The sequence below is a fragment of the Dreissena polymorpha genome, chromosome 16 (assembly GCF_020536995.1).
Source record: "Dreissena polymorpha isolate Duluth1 chromosome 16, UMN_Dpol_1.0, whole genome shotgun sequence".
In the NCBI taxonomy this organism is placed as follows: domain Eukaryota; kingdom Metazoa; phylum Mollusca; class Bivalvia; order Myida; family Dreissenidae; genus Dreissena; species Dreissena polymorpha.
Window position 1 is genome coordinate 5255629 of NC_068370.1, and position 24932 is coordinate 5280560.

At 38.6% G+C, this 24932-nt stretch overlaps 1 long non-coding RNA gene across 7 annotated transcripts; it reads right to left on the reverse strand.

Annotated features, from left to right (window-relative positions):
* Positions 1–5030: 5030 nt before the first annotated feature.
* On the reverse strand, positions 5031–24462 carry LOC127862075 (uncharacterized). 7 transcript variants are annotated; one of them, XR_008040418.1, is made up of 6 exons: positions 20015–20128; positions 15680–18396; positions 13513–14061; positions 9178–11894; positions 7011–7559; positions 5031–5391 (listed from the first exon to the last, which is right to left on the reverse strand). It is a non-coding gene; the product is annotated as an uncharacterized LOC127862075 (long non-coding RNA). The 7 variants fall into 7 exon arrangements; XR_008040415.1 differs by lacking the exon at positions 5031–5391 and adding an exon at positions 24350–24462 and having other exon boundaries at positions 6592–7559; positions 20015–20563; XR_008040414.1 differs by lacking the exon at positions 5031–5391 and adding an exon at positions 22182–22294 and having other exon boundaries at positions 6592–7559; positions 20015–20563.
* Between the last annotated feature and the right edge of the window lie 470 nt (positions 24463–24932).

Below are 24932 nucleotides of genomic sequence, written 5' to 3' on the forward strand. Positions count from 1 at the left end.
ATGTAACCTATAAGGGAACCCAACCCCCTTCAATTTGAATTAAAGGCACTTTTTCCATAGGTATAATCTGTTTTAAAAAAGATCACAAAGTTCCAGTACCATGACACACAGATTTATTCATTAAAGTTGACGTTGAAGCGTCACGCGTAAACAGCGTTTCGCGTCAAGAATTAAGGTAGAAAGCCGACCTTGGTTACATCATACGACAGCACTTAGACTCCATACAAGGCATCACTTTCGATTCTAATAGCATAGCAGATGTAACATATGACTTAATAAGTGAAAACAAATCATCAATGGCATTATATGCATCATAGCAGGTTTTGAACAAGATCCGAACAAACTTTTTATATATTTTTTTGCACATTTTAGGTAAAATCCATGTAGAAGCAGCATTTTCTGATGTCATTTGACCCAACAAAAGGGGCTTGCTTGCATGGGAAAACAACACACTTTACTTCCTGACGCAAAAAAATCATCGTCAGACATGAGCTTTAAGTTTTCTGTCACACCTGGACCTATGATTCCTCGGCTCGAGTTCCGTCTCGGACAGGCTCCGAAAGTGTCAGTCTGGCCCGGGTGCTCAATTCCGTGTAATCTGAGAAAACAAAAAGTGTTTAGTGCACATTTACCCATTACGGTGCTAACTTATGTAAGTGAGATACAATTAGAGTAAGCTTTCAATAGTCTGTGTGGCTTTATTACTGTAAACGGATAAGTCACCATGCCGGCATCACATTGTCGGGCACACTGGCAAAGTTATCGCCACAAAATGTGGTTTCAGAGCTGCAGTAATTGTAAAAAAACAACATTTGCCTAATTTTGGTGACAAAGTGTGCCATGATATCAAAGAAAATCATTTTACAATAGATTTCATTGAAAATAACAGCGTACTAACCCTGCAAAGACACCGATCCTCTCTCGACACGACTGGCGAGTGTTGAGGGCCGTCTCCGAATCAGTCATACTGTGCAGTTTTGATGGCCTGTCACTTCAGCCGGACTTGTAAACCAATTGGACAGCAGTTCAGGCAGAGCTATAGACTAATTCCGACACCACCACTAAAAATGTACATTTAGGTTTACGTATAATATTGAGGTCACTTAAATACAGATTCCCTGCTGTTTTTCACGCACGGTCTATCACAACAACATCGTTCCAAGAAAGAAAGCATAATATTATTATCCTTTTTGTGTTTTCAGCTGAATACTTGATTTAACTTGAACTCAGCAAGATATCCAACAGGAAAAATAAGGCAAAGTAGTGTTATTCTGAGTAGATCTGCCTGGCGGGATTGAAAGCGAAGGCAGATAGCAGTGTCGGTCCAAATTGCTTGCATGGAAAAACAACACACATTACATTTTAAATAGTAAAAGGCTAAAGTAAACAATAGCAATAAATACAGATGAAATAAAGACAGGAATTAGGTTCATTATTGAGATTGATGCAAATTAATGTCAAAATGTCACTGAAAAACAATACCGAGTGTTTACGTAGTCTTAGAATGTGTCTTCGGAACAGGTTTCGGAGTGATTTTCAAGCATTTACCCCCCTTAGGACCCCAAGTGCAACAGCCCAATTGCAAACAGCCCTTAATTGGGTCAAAATGACATCTGTAGTTATGTTTTGCAATACAGAGAGTTTTTGATGGTAAATTGTCAACATTCTGGAAGACGACTAACTTGGTCGGAAGTTCTTAAAGGTTACACATGCCCAATTAATTTCCTTCTTTGTTATATATAGAATTCGCAATCTTTGATCTCAATTTCACCATGACCGAGCGATAAGCCAATATATAACTATACATGACTGGAAAGGTGGTTTCATAAACTACAAAAAAAAAAACTGCATTTGAAAAAATTCTATACGGTGTAACTACTCAAAATAATTACCTTAGAGCATATGAACCGGTTTTGACAGCTACCGGCACTGCCATTTGAAGGCAAAAACCATGCCCTACTATTGAGGCTGGCAACCACTAACATACAAAGAAATGCACAAATCAGGCCTTTTGCCCTGTGACTTACACATGTACCTTTAAACTGACACCTAAACTCTTCATTTCAGATACATTTTTAAAATCTTATGCACCAGGACCTGCATCATATGTACTAAGTAGCAAACCGACTGCATGTAACCCCCCCAAATTCCACTTCCGTTTAGGATAATGTAACCTATAAGGGACCCAACCCCTTCAAATTTGAATTAAAGGCACTTTTTCCATAGGTATAATCTGTTTTAAAAAAGATCACAAAGTTCCAGTACCATGACACACAGATTTATTCATTAAAGTTGACGTTGAAAGCGTCACGCGTAACAGCGTTCGCGTCAAGAATTAAGGTAGAAAAAGCCGACCTTGGTTACATCATACAGACAGCACTTAGACTCCATACAAGGCATCACTTTCGATTCTAATAGCATAGCAGATGTAACATATGACTTAATAAGTGAAAACAAATCATCAATGGCATTATATGTGCATCATAGCAGGTTTTGAACAAGATCCGAACAAACTTTTTATATATTTTTTGGCACATTTTAGGTAAATCCATGTAGAGCAGCATTTCTGATGTCATTTGACCCAACAAAAGGGCTTGCTTGCATGGGAAAACAACACACTTACTTCCTGACGCAAAAAAAGTCATCGTCAGACATGAGCTTTAAGTTTTCTGTCACACCTGACCTATGATTCCTCGGCTCGAGTTCCGTCTCGGACAGGCTCCGGAAAGTGTCAGTCTGGCCCGGGTGCTCAATTCCGTGTAATCTGAGAAAACAAAAAGTTGTTTAGTGCACATTTACCCATTACGGTGCTAACTTATGTAAGTGAGATACAATTAGAGTAAGCTTTCAATAGTCTGTGTGGCTTTATTTACTGTAAACGGATAAGTCACCATGCCGGCATCACATTGTCGGGCACACTGGCAAAGTTATCGCCACAAAATGTGGTTTCAGAGCTGCAGTAATTGTAAAAAAATAAAAAACAACATTTTGCCTAATTTTGGTGACAAAAGTGTGCCATGATATCAAAGAAATCATTTTACAATAGATTTCATTGAAAATAACAGCGTACTAACCTAACCTGCAAAGACACCGATCCTCTCGACACGACTGGGCGAGTGTTGAGGGCCGTCTCCGAATCAGTCATACTGTGCAGTTTTTGATGGCCTGTCACTTCAGCCGGACTTGTAAACCATTGGACAGCAGTTCAGGCAGAGCTATAGACTAATTCCGACACCACCTAAAATGTACATTTAGGTTTACGTATAATATTGAGGTCACTTAAATACAGATTCCCGCTGTTTTTCACGCACGGTCTATCACAACAACACATCGTTCCAAGAAAGAAAGCATAATATTATTATCCTTTTTGTGTTTTCAGCTGAATACTTGATTTAACTTGAACTCAGCAAGATATCCAAACAGGAAAAATAAGGCAAAGTAGTGTTATTCTGAGTAGATCTGCCTGGCGGGATTGAAAGCGAAGGCAGATAGCAGTGTCGGTCCAAAATTGCTTGCATGGAAAAACACACACATTACATTTTAAATAGTAAAGGCTAAAAGTAAACAATAGCAATAAATACAGATGAATAAAGACAGGAATTAGGTTCATTATTGAGATTGATGCAAATTAATGTCAAAATGTCACTGAAAAACAATACCGAGTGTTTACGTAGTCTTAGAATGTGTCTTCGGAACAGTTTCGGAGTGATTTTCAAGCATTTACCCCCCTTAGGACCCCAAGTGCAACAGCCCAATTGCAAACAGCCCTTAATTGGGTCAAAATGACATCTGGTAGTTATGTTTTGCAATACAGAGAGTTTTTGATGGTAAATTGTCAACATTCTGGAAGACGACTAACTTGGTCGGAAGTTCTTAGGTTACACATGCCCAATTAATTTCCTTCTTTGTTATATATAGAATTCGCAATCTTGATCTCAAATTTCACCATGACCGAGCGATAAGCCAATATATACTATACATGACTGGAAGGTGGTTTCATAAACTTACAAAAAAACTGCATTTGAAAAAATCTATACGGTGTAACTCAAAATAATTACCTTAGGAATATGAACCCGGTTTTGACAGCTACCGGCACTGCCCATTTGAAGGCAAAAACCATGCCCTACTATTGAGGCTGGCAACCACTAACATACAAAGAAATGCACAAATCAGGCCTTTTGCCCTGTGACTTTACACATTACTTTAACTGACACTAAACTCTTCATTTCAGATACATTTTTAAAATCTTATGCACCAGGACCTGCATCATATGTAACTAAGTAGCAAACCGACTGCATGAACCCCCCAAATTCCACTTCCGTTTAGGATAATGTAACCTATAAGGGAACCCAACCCCTTCAAATTTGAAATTAAAGGCACTTTTTCCATAGGTATAATCTGTTTAAAAAAGATCACAAAGTTCCAGTACCATGACACACAGATTTATTCATTAAAGTTGACGTTGAAAGCGTCACGCGTACGCGTTCGGCGTCAAGAATTAAGGTAGAAAAGCCGACCTTGGTTACATCATACAGACAGCACTTAGACTCCATACAAGGCATCACTTTCGATTCTAATAGCATAGCAGATGTAACATATGACTTAATAAGTGAAAACAAATCATCAATGGCATTATATGTGCATCATAGCAGGTTTTGAACAAGATCCGAACAAACTTTTATATATTTTTTGGCACATTTTAGGTAAAATCCATGTAGAAGCAGCATTTCTGATGTCATTTGACCCAACAAAAGGGCTTGCTTGCATGGGAAAACAACACACTTTACTTCCTGACGCAAAAAAAGTCATCGTCAGACATGAGCTTTAAGTTTTCTGTCACACCTGGACCTATGATTCCTCGGCTCGAGTTCCGTCTCGGACAGGCTCCGGAAAGTGTCAGTCTGGCCCGGGTGCTCAATTCCGTGTAATCTGAGAAACAAAAAGTTGTTTAGTTGCACATTTACCCATTACGGTGCTAACTTATGTAAGTGAGATACAATTAGAGTAAGCTTTCAATAGTCTGTGTGGCTTTATTTACTGTAAACGGATAAGTCACCATGCCGGCATCACATTGTCGGGCACACTGGCAAAGTTATCGCCACAAAATGTGGTTTCAGAGCTGCAGTAATTGTAAAAAACAACAATTTGCCTAATTTTGGTGACAAAAGTGTGCCATGATATCAAAGAAATCATTTTACAATAGATTTCATTGAAAATAACAGCGTACTAACCTGCAAAGACACCGATCCTCTCGACACGACTGGGCGAGTGTTGAGGGCCGTCTCCGAATCAGTCATACTGTGCAGTTTTTGATGGCCTGTCACTTCAGCCGGACTTGTAAACCAATTGGACAGCAGTTCAGGCAGAGCTATAGACTAATTCCGACACCACCTAAAAATGTACATTTAGGTTTACGTATAATATTGAGGTCACTTAAATACAGATTCCCTGCTGTTTTTCACGCACGGTCTATCACAACAACATCGTTCCAAGAAAGAAAGCATAATATTATTATCCTTTTTGTGTTTTCAGCTGAATACTTGATTTAACTTGAACTCAGCAAGATATCCAAACAGGAAAAATAAGGCAAAGTAGTGTTATTCTGAGTAGATCTGCCTGGCGGGATTGAAAGCGAAGGCAGATAGCAGTGTCGGTCCAAAATTGCTTGCATGGAAAAACAACACACATTACATTTTAAATAGTAAAAGGCTAAAAGTAAACAATAGCAATAAATACAGATGAAATAAAGACAGGAATTAGGTTCATTATTGAGATTGATGCAAATTAATGTCAAAATGTCACTGAAAAACAATACCGAGTGTTTACGTAGTCTTAGAATGTGTCTTCGGAACAGGTTTCGGAGTGATTTTCAAGCATTTACCCCCCTTAGGACCCCAAGTGCAACAGCCCAATTGCAAACAGCCCTTAATTGGGTCAAAATGACATCTGGTAGTTATGTTTTGCAATACAGAGAGTTTTTGATGGTAAATTGTCAACATTCTGGAAGACGACTAACTTGGTCGGAAGTTCTTAAAGGTTACACATGCCCAATTAATTTCCTTCTTTGTTATATATAGAATTCGCAATCTTTGATCTCAAATTTCACCATGACCGAGCGATAAGCCAATATATAACTATACATGACTGGAAAGGTGGTTTCATAAACTTACAAAAAAACTGCATTTGAAAAAATTCTATACGGTGTAACTCAAAATAATTACCTTAGAGCATATGAACCGGTTTTGACAGCTACCGGCACTGCCATTTGAAGGCAAAAACCATGCCCTACTATTGAGGCTGGCAACCACTAACATACAAAGAAATGCACAAATCAGGCCTTTTGCCCTGTGACTTACACATGTACCTTTAAACTGACACCTAAACTCTTCATTTCAGATACATTTTTAAAATCTTATGCACCAGGACCTGCATCATATGTACTAAGTAGCAAACCGACTGCATGTAACCCCCCAAATTCCACTTCCGTTTAGGATAATGTAACCTATAAGGGAACCCAACCCCTTCAAATTTGAATTAAAGGCACTTTTTCCATAGGTATAATCTGTTTTAAAAAAGATCACAAAGTTCCAGTACCATGACACACAGATTTATTCATTAAAGTTGACGTTGAAAGCGTCACGCGTAACAGCGTTTCGCGTCAAGAATTAAGGTAGAAAAGCCGACCTTGGTTACATCATACAGACAGCACTTAGACTCCATACAAGGCATCACTTTCGATTCTAATAGCATAGCAGATGTAACATATGACTTAATAAGTGAAAACAAATCATCAATGGCATTATATGTGCATCATAGCAGGTTTTGAACAAGATCCGAACAAACTTTTTATATATTTTTTGGCACATTTTAGGTAAAATCCATGTAGAAGCAGCATTTCTGATGTCATTTGACCCAACAAAAGGGCTTGCTTGCATGGGAAAACAACACACTTTACTTCCTGACGCAAAAAAAGTCATCGTCAGACATGAGCTTTAAGTTTTCTGTCACACCTGGACCTATGATTCCTCGGCTCGAGTTCCGTCTCGGACAGGCTCCGGAAAGTGTCAGTCTGGCCCGGGTGCTCAATTCCGTGTAATCTGAGAAAACAAAAAGTTGTTTAGTGCACATTTACCCATTACGGTGCTAACTTATGTAAGTGAGATACAATTAGAGTAAGCTTTCAATAGTCTGTGTGGCTTTATTTACTGTAAACGGATAAGTCACCATGCCGGCATCACATTGTCGGGCACACTGGCAAAGTTATCGCCACAAAATGTGGTTTCAGAGCTGCAGTAATTGTAAAAAACAACAATTTGCCTAATTTTGGTGACAAAAGTGTGCCATGATATCAAAGAAATCATTTTACAATAGATTTCATTGAAAATAACAGCGTACTAACCTGCAAAGACACCGATCCTCTCGACACGACTGGGCGAGTGTTGAGGGCCGTCTCCGAATCAGTCATACTGTGCAGTTTTTGATGGCCTGTCACTTCAGCCGGACTTGTAAACCAATTGGACAGCAGTTCAGGCAGAGCTATAGACTAATTCCGACACCACCTAAAAATGTACATTTAGGTTTACGTATAATATTGAGGTCACTTAAATACAGATTCCCTGCTGTTTTTCACGCACGGTCTATCACAACAACATCGTTCCAAGAAAGAAAGCATAATATTATTATCCTTTTTGTGTTTTCAGCTGAATACTTGATTTAACTTGAACTCAGCAAGATATCCAAACAGGAAAAATAAGGCAAAGTAGTGTTATTCTGAGTAGATCTGCCTGGCGGGATTGAAAGCGAAGGCAGATAGCAGTGTCGGTCCAAAATTGCTTGCATGGAAAAACAACACACATTACATTTTAATAGTAAAAGGCTAAAAGTAAACAATAGCAATAAATACAGATGAAATAAAGACAGGAATTAGGTTCATTATTGAGATTGATGCAAATTAATGTCAAAATGTCACTGAAAAACAATACCGAGTGTTTACGTAGTCTTAGAATGTGTCTTCGGAACAGGTTTCGGAGTGATTTTCAAGCATTTACCCCCCTTAGGACCCCAAGTGCAACAGCCCAATTGCAAACAGCCCTTAATTGGGTCAAAATGACATCTGGTAGTTATGTTTTGCAATACAGAGAGTTTTTGATGGTAAATTGTCAACATTCTGGAAGACGACTAACTTGGTCGGAAGTTCTTAAAGGTTACACATGCCCAATTAATTTCCTTCTTTGTTATATATAGAATTCGCAATCTTTGATCTCAAATTTCACCATGACCGAGCGATAAGCCAATATATAACTATACATGACTGGAAAGGTGGTTTCATAAACTTACAAAAAAACTGCATTTGAAAAAATTCTATACGGTGTAACTCAAAATAATTACCTTAGAGCATATGAACCGGTTTTGACAGCTACCGGCACTGCCATTTGAAGGCAAAAACCATGCCCTACTATTGAGGCTGGCAACCACTAACATACAAAGAAATGCACAAATCAGGCCTTTTGCCCTGTGACTTACACATGTACCTTTAAACTGACACCTAAACTCTTCATTTCAGATACATTTTTAAAATCTTATGCACCAGGACCTGCATCATATGTACTAAGTAGCAAACCGACTGCATGTAACCCCCCAAATTCCACTTCCGTTTAGGATAATGTAACCTATAAGGGAACCCAACCCCTTCAAATTTGAATTAAAGGCACTTTTTCCATAGGTATAATCTGTTTTAAAAAAGATCACAAAGTTCCAGTACCATGACACACAGATTTATTCATTAAAGTTGACGTTGAAAGCGTCACGCGTAACAGCGTTTCGCGTCAAGAATTAAGGTAGAAAAGCCGACCTTGGTTACATCATACAGACAGCACTTAGACTCCATACAAGGCATCACTTTCGATTCTAATAGCATAGCAGATGTAACATATGACTTAATAAGTGAAAACAAATCATCAATGGCATTATATGTGCATCATAGCAGGTTTTGAACAAGATCCGAACAAACTTTTTATATATTTTTTGGCACATTTTAGGTAAAATCCATGTAGAAGCAGCATTTCTGATGTCATTTGACCCAACAAAAGGGCTTGCTTGCATGGGAAAACAACACACTTTACTTCCTGACGCAAAAAAAGTCATCGTCAGACATGAGCTTTAAGTTTTCTGTCACACCTGGACCTATGATTCCTCGGCTCGAGTTCCGTCTCGGACAGGCTCCGGAAAGTGTCAGTCTGGCCCGGGTGCTCAATTCCGTGTAATCTGAGAAAACAAAAAGTTGTTTAGTGCACATTTACCCATTACGGTGCTAACTTATGTAAGTGAGATACAATTAGAGTAAGCTTTCAATAGTCTGTGTGGCTTTATTTACTGTAAACGGATAAGTCACCATGCCGGCATCACATTGTCGGGCACACTGGCAAAGTTATCGCCACAAAATGTGGTTTCAGAGCTGCAGTAATTGTAAAAAACAACAATTTGCCTAATTTTGGTGACAAAAGTGTGCCATGATATCAAAGAAATCATTTTACAATAGATTTCATTGAAAATAACAGCGTACTAACCTGCAAAGACACCGATCCTCTCGACACGACTGGGCGAGTGTTGAGGGCCGTCTCCGAATCAGTCATACTGTGCAGTTTTTGATGGCCTGTCACTTCAGCCGGACTTGTAAACCAATTGGACAGCAGTTCAGGCAGAGCTATAGACTAATTCCGACACCACCTAAAAATGTACATTTAGGTTTACGTATAATATTGAGGTCACTTAAATACAGATTCCCTGCTGTTTTTCACGCACGGTCTATCACAACAACATCGTTCCAAGAAAGAAAGCATAATATTATTATCCTTTTTGTGTTTTCAGCTGAATACTTGATTTAACTTGAACTCAGCAAGATATCCAAACAGGAAAAATAAGGCAAAGTAGTGTTATTCTGAGTAGATCTGCCTGGCGGGATTGAAAGCGAAGGCAGATAGCAGTGTCGGTCCAAAATTGCTTGCATGGAAAAACAACACACATTACATTTTAAATAGTAAAAGGCTAAAAGTAAACAATAGCAATAAATACAGATGAAATAAAGACAGGAATTAGGTTCATTATTGAGATTGATGCAAATTAATGTCAAAATGTCACTGAAAAACAATACCGAGTGTTTACGTAGTCTTAGAATGTGTCTTCGGAACAGGTTTCGGAGTGATTTTCAAGCATTTACCCCCCTTAGGACCCCAAGTGCAACAGCCCAATTGCAAACAGCCCTTAATTGGGTCAAAATGACATCTGGTAGTTATGTTTTGCAATACAGAGAGTTTTTGATGGTAAATTGTCAACATTCTGGAAGACGACTAACTTGGTCGGAAGTTCTTAAAGGTTACACATGCCCAATTAATTTCCTTCTTTGTTATATATAGAATTCGCAATCTTTGATCTCAAATTTCACCATGACCGAGCGATAAGCCAATATATAACTATACATGACTGGAAAGGTGGTTTCATAAACTTACAAAAAAACTGCATTTGAAAAAATTCTATACGGTGTAACTCAAAATAATTACCTTAGAGCATATGAACCGGTTTTGACAGCTACCGGCACTGCCATTTGAAGGCAAAAACCATGCCCTACTATTGAGGCTGGCAACCACTAACATACAAAGAAATGCACAAATCAGGCCTTTTGCCCTGTGACTTACACATGTACCTTTAAACTGACACCTAAACTCTTCATTTCAGATACATTTTTAAAATCTTATGCACCAGGACCTGCATCATATGTACTAAGTAGCAAACCGACTGCATGTAACCCCCCAAATTCCACTTCCGTTTAGGATAATGTAACCTATAAGGGAACCCAACCCCTTCAAATTTGAATTAAAGGCACTTTTTCCATAGGTATAATCTGTTTTAAAAAAGATCACAAAGTTCCAGTACCATGACACACAGATTTATTCATTAAAGTTGACGTTGAAAGCGTCACGCGTAACAGCGTTTCGCGTCAAGAATTAAGGTAGAAAAGCCGACCTTGGTTACATCATACAGACAGCACTTAGACTCCATACAAGGCATCACTTTCGATTCTAATAGCATAGCAGATGTAACATATGACTTAATAAGTGAAAACAAATCATCAATGGCATTATATGTGCATCATAGCAGGTTTTGAACAAGATCCGAACAAACTTTTTATATATTTTTTGGCACATTTTAGGTAAAATCCATGTAGAAGCAGCATTTCTGATGTCATTTGACCCAACAAAAGGGCTTGCTTGCATGGGAAAACAACACACTTTACTTCCTGACGCAAAAAAAGTCATCGTCAGACATGAGCTTTAAGTTTTCTGTCACACCTGGACCTATGATTCCTCGGCTCGAGTTCCGTCTCGGACAGGCTCCGGAAAGTGTCAGTCTGGCCCGGGTGCTCAATTCCGTGTAATCTGAGAAAACAAAAAGTTGTTTAGTGCACATTTACCCATTACGGTGCTAACTTATGTAAGTGAGATACAATTAGAGTAAGCTTTCAATAGTCTGTGTGGCTTTATTTACTGTAAACGGATAAGTCACCATGCCGGCATCACATTGTCGGGCACACTGGCAAAGTTATCGCCACAAAATGTGGTTTCAGAGCTGCAGTAATTGTAAAAAACAACAATTTGCCTAATTTTGGTGACAAAAGTGTGCCATGATATCAAAGAAATCATTTTACAATAGATTTCATTGAAAATAACAGCGTACTAACCTGCAAAGACACCGATCCTCTCGACACGACTGGGCGAGTGTTGAGGGCCGTCTCCGAATCAGTCATACTGTGCAGTTTTTGATGGCCTGTCACTTCAGCCGGACTTGTAAACCAATTGGACAGCAGTTCAGGCAGAGCTATAGACTAATTCCGACACCACCTAAAAATGTACATTTAGGTTTACGTATAATATTGAGGTCACTTAAATACAGATTCCCTGCTGTTTTTCACGCACGGTCTATCACAACAACATCGTTCCAAGAAAGAAAGCATAATATTATTATCCTTTTTGTGTTTTCAGCTGAATACTTGATTTAACTTGAACTCAGCAAGATATCCAAACAGGAAAAATAAGGCAAAGTAGTGTTATTCTGAGTAGATCTGCCTGGCGGGATTGAAAGCGAAGGCAGATAGCAGTGTCGGTCCAAAATTGCTTGCATGGAAAAACAACACACATTACATTTTAATAGTAAAAGGCTAAAAGTAAACAATAGCAATAAATACAGATGAAATAAAGACAGGAATTAGGTTCATTATTGAGATTGATGCAAATTAATGTCAAAATGTCACTGAAAAACAATACCGAGTGTTTACGTAGTCTTAGAATGTGTCTTCGGAACAGGTTTCGGAGTGATTTTCAAGCATTTACCCCCCTTAGGACCCCAAGTGCAACAGCCCAATTGCAAACAGCCCTTAATTGGGTCAAAATGACATCTGGTAGTTATGTTTTGCAATACAGAGAGTTTTTGATGGTAAATTGTCAACATTCTGGAAGACGACTAACTTGGTCGGAAGTTCTTAAAGGTTACACATGCCCAATTAATTTCCTTCTTTGTTATATATAGAATTCGCAATCTTTGATCTCAAATTTCACCATGACCGAGCGATAAGCCAATATATAACTATACATGACTGGAAAGGTGGTTTCATAAACTTACAAAAAAACTGCATTTGAAAAAATTCTATACGGTGTAACTCAAAATAATTACCTTAGAGCATATGAACCGGTTTTGACAGCTACCGGCACTGCCATTTGAAGGCAAAAACCATGCCCTACTATTGAGGCTGGCAACCACTAACATACAAAGAAATGCACAAATCAGGCCTTTTGCCCTGTGACTTACACATGTACCTTTAAACTGACACCTAAACTCTTCATTTCAGATACATTTTTAAAATCTTATGCACCAGGACCTGCATCATATGTACTAAGTAGCAAACCGACTGCATGTAACCCCCCAAATTCCACTTCCGTTTAGGATAATGTAACCTATAAGGGAACCCAACCCCTTCAAATTTGAATTAAAGGCACTTTTTCCATAGGTATAATCTGTTTTAAAAAAGATCACAAAGTTCCAGTACCATGACACACAGATTTATTCATTAAAGTTGACGTTGAAAGCGTCACGCGTAACAGCGTTTCGCGTCAAGAATTAAGGTAGAAAAGCCGACCTTGGTTACATCATACAGACAGCACTTAGACTCCATACAAGGCATCACTTTCGATTCTAATAGCATAGCAGATGTAACATATGACTTAATAAGTGAAAACAAATCATCAATGGCATTATATGTGCATCATAGCAGGTTTTGAACAAGATCCGAACAAACTTTTTATATATTTTTTGGCACATTTTAGGTAAAATCCATGTAGAAGCAGCATTTCTGATGTCATTTGACCCAACAAAAGGGCTTGCTTGCATGGGAAAACAACACACTTTACTTCCTGACGCAAAAAAAGTCATCGTCAGACATGAGCTTTAAGTTTTCTGTCACACCTGGACCTATGATTCCTCGGCTCGAGTTCCGTCTCGGACAGGCTCCGGAAAGTGTCAGTCTGGCCCGGGTGCTCAATTCCGTGTAATCTGAGAAAACAAAAAGTTGTTTAGTGCACATTTACCCATTACGGTGCTAACTTATGTAAGTGAGATACAATTAGAGTAAGCTTTCAATAGTCTGTGTGGCTTTATTTACTGTAAACGGATAAGTCACCATGCCGGCATCACATTGTCGGGCACACTGGCAAAGTTATCGCCACAAAATGTGGTTTCAGAGCTGCAGTAATTGTAAAAAACAACAATTTGCCTAATTTTGGTGACAAAAGTGTGCCATGATATCAAAGAAATCATTTTACAATAGATTTCATTGAAAATAACAGCGTACTAACCTGCAAAGACACCGATCCTCTCGACACGACTGGGCGAGTGTTGAGGGCCGTCTCCGAATCAGTCATACTGTGCAGTTTTTGATGGCCTGTCACTTCAGCCGGACTTGTAAACCAATTGGACAGCAGTTCAGGCAGAGCTATAGACTAATTCCGACACCACCTAAAAATGTACATTTAGGTTTACGTATAATATTGAGGTCACTTAAATACAGATTCCCTGCTGTTTTTCACGCACGGTCTATCACAACAACATCGTTCCAAGAAAGAAAGCATAATATTATTATCCTTTTTGTGTTTTCAGCTGAATACTTGATTTAACTTGAACTCAGCAAGATATCCAAACAGGAAAAATAAGGCAAAGTAGTGTTATTCTGAGTAGATCTGCCTGGCGGGATTGAAAGCGAAGGCAGATAGCAGTGTCGGTCCAAAATTGCTTGCATGGAAAAACAACACACATTACATTTTAATAGTAAAAGGCTAAAAGTAAACAATAGCAATAAATACAGATGAAATAAAGACAGGAATTAGGTTCATTATTGAGATTGATGCAAATTAATGTCAAAATGTCACTGAAAAACAATACCGAGTGTTTACGTAGTCTTAGAATGTGTCTTCGGAACAGGTTTCGGAGTGATTTTCAAGCATTTACCCCCCTTAGGACCCCAAGTGCAACAGCCCAATTGCAAACAGCCCTTAATTGGGTCAAAATGACATCTGGTAGTTATGTTTTGCAATACAGAGAGTTTTTGATGGTAAATTGTCAACATTCTGGAAGACGACTAACTTGGTCGGAAGTTCTTAAAGGTTACACATGCCCAATTAATTTCCTTCTTTGTTATATATAGAATTCGCAATCTTTGATCTCAAATTTCACCATGACCGAGCGATAAGCCAATATATAACTATACATGACTGGAAAGGTGGTTTCATAAACTTACAAAAAAACTGCATTTGAAAAAATTCTATACGGTGTAACTCAAAATAATTACCTTAGAGCATATGAACCGGTTTTGACAGCTACCGGCACTGCCATTTGAAGGCAAAAACCATGCCCTACTATTGAGGCTGGCAACCACTAACATACAAAGAAATGCACAAATCAGGCCTTTTGCCCTGTGACTTACACATGTACCTTTAAACTGACACCTAAACTCTTCATTTCAGATACATTTTTAAAATCTTATGCACCAGGACCTGCATCATATGTACTAAGTAGCAAACCGACTGCATGTAACCCCCCAAATTCCACTTCCGTTTAGGATAATGTAACCTATAAGGGAACCCAACCCCTTCAAATTTGAATTAAAGGCACTTTTTCCATAGGTATAATCTGTTTTAAAAAAGATCACAAAGTTCCAGTACCATGACACACAGATTTATTCATTAAAGTTGACGTTGAAAGCGTCACGCGTAACAGCGTTTCGCGTCAAGAATTAAGGTAGAAAAGCCGACCTTGGTTACATCATACAGACAGCACTTAGACTCCATACAAGGCATCACTTTCGATTCTAATAGCATAGCAGATGTAACATATGACTTAATAAGTGAAAACAAATCATCAATGGCATTATATGTGCATCATAGCAGGTTTTGAACAAGATCCGAACAAACTTTTTATATATTTTTTGGCACATTTTAGGTAAAATCCATGTAGAAGCAGCATTTCTGATGTCATTTGACCCAACAAAAGGGCTTGCTTGCATGGGAAAACAACACACTTTACTTCCTGACGCAAAAAAAGTCATCGTCAGACATGAGCTTTAAGTTTTCTGTCACACCTGGACCTATGATTCCTCGGCTCGAGTTCCGTCTCGGACAGGCTCCGGAAAGTGTCAGTCTGGCCCGGGTGCTCAATTCCGTGTAATCTGAGAAAACAAAAAGTTGTTTAGTGCACATTTACCCATTACGGTGCTAACTTATGTAAGTGAGATACAATTAGAGTAAGCTTTCAATAGTCTGTGTGGCTTTATTTACTGTAAACGGATAAGTCACCATGCCGGCATCACATTGTCGGGCACACTGGCAAAGTTATCGCCACAAAATGTGGTTTCAGAGCTGCAGTAATTGTAAAAAACAACAATTTGCCTAATTTTGGTGACAAAAGTGTGCCATGATATCAAAGAAATCATTTTACAATAGATTTCATTGAAAATAACAGCGTACTAACCTGCAAAGACACCGATCCTCTCGACACGACTGGGCGAGTGTTGAGGGCCGTCTCCGAATCAGTCATACTGTGCAGTTTTTGATGGCCTGTCACTTCAGCCGGACTTGTAAACCAATTGGACAGCAGTTCAGGCAGAGCTATAGACTAATTCCGACACCACCTAAAAATGTACATTTAGGTTTACGTATAATATTGAGGTCACTTAAATACAGATTCCCTGCTGTTTTTCACGCACGGTCTATCACAACAACATCGTTCCAAGAAAGAAAGCATAATATTATTATCCTTTTTGTGTTTTCAGCTGAATACTTGATTTAACTTGAACTCAGCAAGATATCCAAACAGGAAAAATAAGGCAAAGTAGTGTTATTCTGAGTAGATCTGCCTGGCGGGATTGAAAGCGAAGGCAGATAGCAGTGTCGGTCCAAAATTGCTTGCATGGAAAAACAACACACATTACATTTTAAATAGTAAAAGGCTAAAAGTAAACAATAGCAATAAATACAGATGAAATAAAGACAGGAATTAGGTTCATTATTGAGATTGATGCAAATTAATGTCAAAATGTCACTGAAAAACAATACCGAGTGTTTACGTAGTCTTAGAATGTGTCTTCGGAACAGGTTTCGGAGTGATTTTCAAGCATTTACCCCCCTTAGGACCCCAAGTGCAACAGCCCAATTGCAAACAGCCCTTAATTGGGTCAAAATGACATCTGGTAGTTATGTTTTGCAATACAGAGAGTTTTTGATGGTAAATTGTCAACATTCTGGAAGACGACTAACTTGGTCGGAAGTTCTTAAAGGTTACACATGCCCAATTAATTTCCTTCTTTGTTATATATAGAATTCGCAATCTTTGATCTCAAATTTCACCATGACCGAGCGATAAGCCAATATATAACTATACATGACTGGAAAGGTGGTTTCATAAACTTACAAAAAAACTGCATTTGAAAAAATTCTATACGGTGTAACTCAAAATAATTACCTTAGAGCATATGAACCGGTTTTGACAGCTACCGGCACTGCCATTTGAAGGCAAAAACCATGCCCTACTATTGAGGCTGGCAACCACTAACATACAAAGAAATGCACAAATCAGGCCTTTTGCCCTGTGACTTACACATGTACCTTTAAACTGACACCTAAACTCTTCATTTCAGATACATTTTTAAAATCTTATGCACCAGGACCTGCATCATATGTACTAAGTAGCAAACCGACTGCATGTAACCCCCCAAATTCCACTTCCGTTTAGGATAATGTAACCTATAAGGGAACCCAACCCCTTCAAATTTGAATTAAAGGCACTTTTTCCATAGGTATAATCTGTTTTAAAAAAGATCACAAAGTTCCAGTACCATGACACACAGATTTATTCATTAAAGTTGACGTTGAAAGCGTCACGCGTAACAGCGTTTCGCGTCAAGAATTAAGGTAGAAAAGCCGACCTTGGTTACATCATACAGACAGCACTTAGACTCCATACAAGGCATCACTTTCGATTCTAATAGCATAGCAGATGTAACATATGACTTAATAAGTGAAAACAAATCATCAATGGCATTATATGTGCATCATAGCAGGTTTTGAACAAGATCCGAACAAACTTTTTATATATTTTTTGGCACATTTTAGGTAAAATCCATGTAGAAGCAGCATTTCTGATGTCATTTGACCCAACAAAAGGGCTTGCTTGCATGGGAAAACAACACACTTTACTTCCTGACGCAAAAAAAGTCATCGTCAGACATGAGCTTTAAGTTTTCTGTCACACCTGGACCTATGATTCCTCGGCTCGAGTTCCGTCTCGGACAGGCTCCGGAAAGTGTCAGTCTGGCCCGGGTGCTCAATTCCGTGTAATCTGAGAAAACAAAAAGTTGTTTAGTGCACATTTACCCATTACGGTGCTAACTTATGTAAGTGAGATACAATTAGAGTAAGCTTTCAATAGTCTGTGTGGCTTTATTTACTGTAAACGGATAAGTCACCATGCCGGCATCACATTGTCGGGCACACTGGCAAAGTTATCGCCACAAAATGTGGTTTCAGAGCTGCAGTAATTGTAAAAAACAACAATTTGCCTAATTTTGGTGACAAAAGTGTGCCATGATATCAAAGAAATCATTTTACAATAGATTTCATTGAAAATAACAGCGTACTAACCTGCAAAGACACCGATCCTCTCGACACGACTGGGCGAGTGTTGAGGGCCGTCTCCGAATCAGTCATACTGTGCAGTTTTTGATGGCCTGTCACTTCAGCCGGACTTGTAAACCAATTGGACAGCAGTTCAGGCAGAGCTATAGACTAATTCCGACACCACCTAAAAATGTACATTTAGGTTTACGTATAATATTGAGGTCACTTAAATACAGATTCCCTGCTGTTTTTCACGCACGGTCTATCACAACAACATCGTTCCAAGAAAGAAAGCATAATATTATTATCCTTTTTGTGTTTTCAGCTGAATACTTGATTTAACTTGAACTCAGCAAGATATCCAAACAGGAAAAATAAGGCAAAGTAGTGTTATTCTGAGTAGATCTGCCTGGCGGGATTGAAAGCGAAGGCAGATAGCAGTGTCGGTCCAAAATTGCTTGCATGGAAAAACAACACACATTACATTTTAATAGTAAAAGGCTAAAAGTAAACAATAGCAATAAATACAGATGAAATAAAGACAGGAATTAGGTTCATTATTGAGATTGATGCAAATTAATGTCAAAATGTCACTGAAAAACAATACCGAGTGTTTACGTAGTCTTAGAATGTGTCTTCGGAACAGGTTTCGGAGTGATTTTCAAGCATTTACCCCCCTTAGGACCCCAAGTGCAACAGCCCAATTGCAAACAGCCCTTAATTGGGTCAAAATGACATCTGGTAGTTATGTTTTGCAATACAGAGAGTTTTTGATGGTAAATTGTCAACATTCTGGAAGACGACTAACTTGGTCGGAAGTTCTTAAAGGTTACACATGCCCAATTAATTTCCTTCTTTGTTATATATAGAATTCGCAATCTTTGATCTCAAATTTCACCATGACCGAGCGATAAGCCAATATATAACTATACATGACTGGAAAGGTGGTTTCATAAACTTACAAAAAAACTGCATTTGAAAAAATTCTATACGGTGTAACTCAAAATAATTACCTTAGAGCATATGAACCGGTTTTGACAGCTACCGGCACTGCCATTTGAAGGCAAAAACCATGCCCTACTATTGAGGCTGGCAACCACTAACATACAAAGAAATGCACAAATCAGGCCTTTTGCCCTGTGACTTACACATGTACCTTTAAACTGACACCTAAACTCTTCATTTCAGATACATTTTTAAAATCTTATGCACCAGGACCTGCATCATATGTACTAAGTAGCAAACCGACTGCATGTAACCCCCCAAATTCCACTTCCGTTTAGGATAATGTAACCTATAAGGGAACCCAACCCCTTCAAATTTGAATTAAAGGCACTTTTTCCATAGGTATAATCTGTTTTAAAAAAGATCACAAAGTTCCAGTACCATGACACACAGATTTATTCATTAAAGTTGACGTTGAAAGCGTCACGCGTAACAGCGTTTCGCGTCAAGAATTAAGGTAGAAAAGCCGACCTTGGTTACATCATACAGACAGCACTTAGACTCCATACAAGGCATCACTTTCGATTCTAATAGCATAGCAGATGTAACATATGACTTAATAAGTGAAAACAAATCATCAATGGCATTATATGTGCATCATAGCAGGTTTTGAACAAGATCCGAACAAACTTTTTATATATTTTTTGGCACATTTTAGGTAAAATCCATGTAGAAGCAGCATTTCTGATGTCATTTGACCCAACAAAAGGGCTTGCTTGCATGGGAAAACAACACACTTTACTTCCTGACGCAAAAAAAGTCATCGTCAGACATGAGCTTTAAGTTTTCTGTCACACCTGGACCTATGATTCCTCGGCTCGAGTTCCGTCTCGGACAGGCTCCGGAAAGTGTCAGTCTGGCCCGGGTGCTCAATTCCGTGTAATCTGAGAAAACAAAAAGTTGTTTAGTGCACATTTACCCATTACGGTGCTAACTTATGTAAGTGAGATACAATTAGAGTAAGCTTTCAATAGTCTGTGTGGCTTTATTTACTGTAAACGGATAAGTCACCATGCCGGCATCACATTGTCGGGCACACTGGCAAAGTTATCGCCACAAAATGTGGTTTCAGAGCTGCAGTAATTGTAAAAAACAACAATTTGCCTAATTTTGGTGACAAAAGTGTGCCATGATATCAAAGAAATCATTTTACAATAGATTTCATTGAAAATAACAGCGTACTAACCTGCAAAGACACCGATCCTCTCGACACGACTGGGCGAGTGTTGAGGGCCGTCTCCGAATCAGTCATACTGTGCAGTTTTTGATGGCCTGTCACTTCAGCCGGACTTGTAAACCAATTGGACAGCAGTTCAGGCAGAGCTATAGACTAATTCCGACACCACCTAAAAATGTACATTTAGGTTTACGTATAATATTGAGGTCACTTAAATACAGATTCCCTGCTGTTTTTCACGCACGGTCTATCACAACAACATCGTTCCAAGAAAGAAAGCATAATATTATTATCCTTTTTGTGTTTTCAGCTGAATACTTGATTTAACTTGAACTCAGCAAGATATCCAAACAGGAAAAATAAGGCAAAGTAGTGTTATTCTGAGTAGATCTGCCTGGCGGGATTGAAAGCGAAGGCAGATAGCAGTGTCGGTCCAAAATTGCTTGCATGGAAAAACAACACACATTACATTTTAATAGTAAAAGGCTAAAAGTAAACAATAGCAATAAATACAGATGAAATAAAGACAGGAATTAGGTTCATTATTGAGATTGATGCAAATTAATGTCAAAATGTCACTGAAAAACAATACCGAGTGTTTACGTAGTCTTAGAATGTGTCTTCGGAACAGGTTTCGGAGTGATTTTCAAGCATTTACCCCCCTTAGGACCCCAAGTGCAACAGCCCAATTGCAAACAGCCCTTAATTGGGTCAAAATGACATCTGGTAGTTATGTTTTGCAATACAGAGAGTTTTTGATGGTAAATTGTCAACATTCTGGAAGACGACTAACTTGGTCGGAAGTTCTTAAAGGTTACACATGCCCAATTAATTTCCTTCTTTGTTATATATAGAATTCGCAATCTTTGATCTCAAATTTCACCATGACCGAGCGATAAGCCAATATATAACTATACATGACTGGAAAGGTGGTTTCATAAACTTACAAAAAAACTGCATTTGAAAAAATTCTATACGGTGTAACTCAAAATAATTACCTTAGAGCATATGAACCGGTTTTGACAGCTACCGGCACTGCCATTTGAAGGCAAAAACCATGCCCTACTATTGAGGCTGGCAACCACTAACATACAAAGAAATGCACAAATCAGGCCTTTTGCCCTGTGACTTACACATGTACCTTTAAACTGACACCTAAACTCTTCATTTCAGATACATTTTTAAAATCTTATGCACCAGGACCTGCATCATATGTACTAAGTAGCAAACCGACTGCATGTAACCCCCCAAATTCCACTTCCGTTTAGGATAATGTAACCTATAAGGGAACCCAACCCCTTCAAATTTGAATTAAAGGCACTTTTTCCATAGGTATAATCTGTTTTAAAAAAGATCACAAAGTTCCAGTACCATGACACACAGATTTATTCATTAAAGTTGACGTTGAAAGCGTCACGCGTAACAGCGTTTCGCGTCAAGAATTAAGGTAGAAAAGCCGACCTTGGTTACATCATACAGACAGCACTTAGACTCCATACAAGGCATCACTTTCGATTCTAATAGCATAGCAGATGTAACATATGACTTAATAAGTGAAAACAAATCATCAATGGCATTATATGTGCATCATAGCAGGTTTTGAACAAGATCCGAACAAACTTTTTATATATTTTTTGGCACATTTTAGGTAAAATCCATGTAGAAGCAGCATTTCTGATGTCATTTGACCCAACAAAAGGGCTTGCTTGCATGGGAAAACAACACACTTTACTTCCTGACGCAAAAAAAGTCATCGTCAGACATGAGCTTTAAGTTTTCTGTCACACCTGGACCTATGATTCCTCGGCTCGAGTTCCGTCTCGGACAGGCTCCGGAAAGTGTCAGTCTGGCCCGGGTGCTCAATTCCGTGTAATCTGAGAAAACAAAAAGTTGTTTAGTGCACATTTACCCATTACGGTGCTAACTTATGTAAGTGAGATACAATTAGAGTAAGCTTTCAATAGTCTGTGTGGCTTTATTTACTGTAAACGGATAAGTCACCATGCCGGCATCACATTGTCGGGCACACTGGCAAAGTTATCGCCACAAAATGTGGTTTCAGAGCTGCAGTTATTGTAAAAAACAACAATTTGCCTAATTTTGGTGACAAAAGTGTGCCATGATATCAAAGAAATCATTTTACAATAGATTTCATTGAAAATAACAGCGTACTAACCTGCAAAGACACCGATCCTCTCGACACGACTGGGCGAGTGTTGAGGGCCGTCTCCGAATCAGTCATACTGTGCAGTTTTTGATGGCCTGTCACTTCAGCCGGACTTGTAAACCAATTGGACAGCAGTTCAGGCAGAGCTATAGACTAATTCCGACACCACCTAAAAATGTACATTTAGGTTTACGTATAATATTGAGGTCACTTAAATACAGATTCCCTGCTGTTTTTCACGCACGGTCTATCACAACAACATCGTTCCAAGAAAGAAAGCATAATATTATTATCCTTTTTGTGTTTTCAGCTGAATACTTGATTTAACTTGAACTCAGCAAGATATCCAAACAGGAAAAATAAGGCAAAGTAGTGTTATTCTGAGTAGATCTGCCTGGCGGGATTGAAAGCGAAGGCAGATAGCAGTGTCGGTCCAAAATTGCTTGCATGGAAAAACAACACACATTACATTTTTAATAGTAAAAGGCTAAAAGTAAACAATAGCAATAAATACAGATGAAATAAAGACAGGAATTAGGTTCATTATTGAGATTGATGCAAATTAATGTCAAAATGTCACTGAAAAACAATACCGAGTGTTTACGTAGTCTTAGAATGTGTCTTCGGAACAGGTTTCGGAGTGATTTTCAAGCATTTACCCCCCTTAGGACCCCAAGTGCAACAGCCCAATTGCAAACAGCCCTTAATTGGGTCAAAATGACATCTGGTAGTTATGTTTTGCAATACAGAGAGTTTTTGATGGTAAATTGTCAACATTCTGGAAGACGACTAACTTGGTCGGAAGTTCTTAAAGGTTACACATGCCCAATTAATTTCCTTCTTTGTTATATATAGAATTCGCAATCTTTGATCTCAAATTTCACCATGACCGAGCGATAAGCCAATATATAACTATACATGACTGGAAAGGTGGTTTCATAAACTTACAAAAAAACTGCATTTGAAAAAATTCTATACGGTGTAACTCAAAATAATTACCTTAGAGCATATGAACCGGTTTTGACAGCTACCGGCACTGCCATTTGAAGGCAAAAACCATGCCCTACTATTGAGGCTGGCAACCACTAACATACAAAGAAATGCACAAATCAGGCCTTTTGCCCTGTGACTTACACATGTACCTTTAAACTGACACCTAAACTCTTCATTTCAGATACATTTTTAAAATCTTATGCACCAGGACCTGCATCATATGTACTAAGTAGCAAACCGACTGCATGTAACCCCCCAAATTCCACTTCCGTTTAGGATAATGTAACCTATAAGGGAACCCAACCCCTTCAAATTTGAATTAAAGGCACTTTTTCCATAGGTATAATCTGTTTTAAAAAAGATCACAAAGTTCCAGTACCATGACACACAGATTTATTCATTAAAGTTGACGTTGAAAGCGTCACGCGTAACAGCGTTTCGCGTCAAGAATTAAGGTAGAAAAGCCGACCTTGGTTACATCATACAGACAGCACTTAGACTCCATACAAGGCATCACTTTCGATTCTAATAGCATAGCAGATGTAACATATGACTTAATAAGTGAAAACAAATCATCAATGGCATTATATGTGCATCATAGCAGGTTTTGAACAAGATCCGAACAAACTTTTTATATATTTTTTGGCACATTTTAGGTAAAATCCATGTAGAAGCAGCATTTCTGATGTCATTTGACCCAACAAAAGGGCTTGCTTGCATGGGAAAACAACACACTTTACTTCCTGACGCAAAAAAAGTCATCGTCAGACATGAGCTTTAAGTTTTCTGTCACACCTGGACCTATGATTCCTCGGCTCGAGTTCCGTCTCGGACAGGCTCCGGAAAGTGTCAGTCTGGCCCGGGTGCTCAATTCCGTGTAATCTGAGAAAACAAAAAGTTGTTTAGTGCACATTTACCCATTACGGTGCTAACTTATGTAAGTGAGATACAATTAGAGTAAGCTTTCAATAGTCTGTGTGGCTTTATTTACTGTAAACGGATAAGTCACCATGCCGGCATCACATTGTCGGGCACACTGGCAAAGTTATCGCCACAAAATGTGGTTTCAGAGCTGCAGTTATTGTAAAAAACAACAATTTGCCTAATTTTGGTGACAAAAGTGTGCCATGATATCAAAGAAATCATTTTACAATAGATTTCATTGAAAATAACAGCGTACTAACCTGCAAAGACACCGATCCTCTCGACACGACTGGGCGAGTGTTGAGGGCCGTCTCCGAATCAGTCATACTGTGCAGTTTTTGATGGCCTGTCACTTCAGCCGGACTTGTAAACCAATTGGACAGCAGTTCAGGCAGAGCTATAGACTAATTCCGACACCACCTAAAAATGTACATTTAGGTTTACGTATAATATT